Genomic DNA, 2,150 nt, shown 5'->3' on the forward strand with positions numbered 1-2,150 from the left:
ACCCACCGCCACGCTCCGGTGACCCCACCACCACCTCTAACACACCAGCAGCCTGAATGACTCAGAAAAAGCTTTGCTCTATCGAAAACTGATTGCATTTCTAAGTTCTTGGTCTAAAAAGCCTCTCAAGGCATTTCCTTTTCCTCCTCTGCTTCTCACATGAAGACAGGGAACCCATTCCTCTGCTGATCGCTGCTGGAGCCGCAAGAAACCCACTCCCAGGGCAGGTAAAGAATGACTCAGGCCAACGCCACATTAGACAAGGGAAGTGACACCTGCGGATCTGTTTTCTGAATAGCTTCTGCATGTGCTCTCAATGGGTCTGCAATGATTTTTTTTTTCCTTTTCCGTTTTTTGACCATTTCACCTCCCCCGGTGTCCCCGCGTTCCCTGTGCAGAGCCACCGCGGAGGAAGGACCCTGGCAGCAGAGATGCAGCTGCGATGCCTCCAGATGTGCCCGGCTCACCCGTCCTTCTCCGAAACGCAAACTATCAAAACAACCCACGTGAACGATGATTCTTAACCACCCACACGTGAAGCTGCAGAACGCAGCCCGCTGACGGAAGTGTGCTATTAGACCTCATCAACAATCCCAATGCACTTCCCTCGACCTGCTGCCGGACCGAGCCACTTCAGGCAGCTCCCGCACCTCCCCACGGAGCAAGACCCACCATCTCTCCTCTTTGCCAGGATGGCAGGGAAACTGTGAAAGCACAAGCTCTGAAAACACCATAATAAATTAAGCTGGAAAAAAGAAAAAAAATCAGGTCTCAGCCTCACAAATAGCTCTTGCAACCCAACAGTGGGAACCTTCTCATCTCCATGAGACAACACCCATGTTCGCTTTTCTCTTGCAGAGACACTTATTTTTCAAGTGAATTATAGAGGAACGAAATATGCAGCTCAGCCATATTTCAGGAAGGGAAAAAGCCAGCCAGCACTTGCAAACAGTCTGAATTACACACTCTGCAAAAAGCACTTCCTATTATTAAAAAAAAAAAAAAAAGCCTTGGCATTGTACGAAGCAACGCGCCGGGCTCTTTGCTGAGCCCTGCTCTGCGGAACACCGTGTCACTTAACTTCTAAGCCCTGTTTACTCATTAAACTGGTGCAGAATACACCAGTAAAAGTGGTGAGCACTGGTGGAGGGGAACTGGGCGTTCGGGGAGGCCGTGAGCGGCCGCACGCTGCCCTGCCCGCAGCAAGGCTCTCAGCACGCTGCGAAAGCACGGCGACAGCACAGGCTGCCGTCCTCCGCCAGCGCACACGGAGAACCAGGGGCAGGAGAAACCGAGGAAGTCAGAGCTCCTCTTAGCCAGCCAGCAATAAAAATAATTAAATTTCACTAAAGCGCTGCGGTGCACCTCTGGGAGGCTGCCTCCCGGGAGCAGAGCGGGCGCCAGCTCCCAGCCCAGGAGGCAGGGATGGTCCATTCACCCCAGCAGAGACCCACAGGAACTCAGTGCTCCTGTGGCACAGGGCTCGTCTGCAGCGTCACACGTTTTTACACCTCTTTTCCAATAAGACTCTGCGCGTGTGTGTACCTATAGATATACGTGGGGGGGAGGTTTAAAATACACCTGTATCCCCACACGGACTTTGCACACAAAGCCCAAATTCGGAGCCCTGCCGGAGGCTGAGCCCCTCAGCCGGGACAAGGCATGGCATCCCCACCCAGGCAGCCAGAGTCCCTGGCCGCAGAGCGGAATCGGAGCAATGTCACCTCCTGCGTCCCCCAATCCACCCCTAAGTGTATTCTTATTTATGGTTTGAAAAACCAAACCCAAGCCAGCAAGCCCACCACTCTCCCGTCACAGCAGAGCCCAGCTGACACCCAGCACGCCTGCGGCACTCAAAGGACACAGAGGGTGACGATACAGCACTCGCTTCTCCCGAGTCCTAAAGCAGTCCCTGGAGACAGGCTGAAATCACTTTTTCATACAAGAACACTCCCTCTACAGACGAGCAATGCCTTTCCAGCCTAAACCATGTGCACACACAAAAAAAAAAAAAAAAAAAAAAAAAAAAAAAAAGGGCAAGCCAAAAAAAATAGAAAACCTGTTCTCATGCTTATTTACACTGTTAATCTACTGCGATACCGCAGTGGGCAATGGCTGTTTCTTTCCTGCCAGGCCAGGGGCACAGCCCG

Source organism: Pterocles gutturalis, unplaced genomic scaffold (genome assembly GCF_000699245.1).
Source record: "Pterocles gutturalis isolate BGI_N339 unplaced genomic scaffold, ASM69924v1 scaffold20558, whole genome shotgun sequence".
Lineage (NCBI taxonomy): Eukaryota > Metazoa > Chordata > Aves > Pterocliformes > Pteroclidae > Pterocles > Pterocles gutturalis.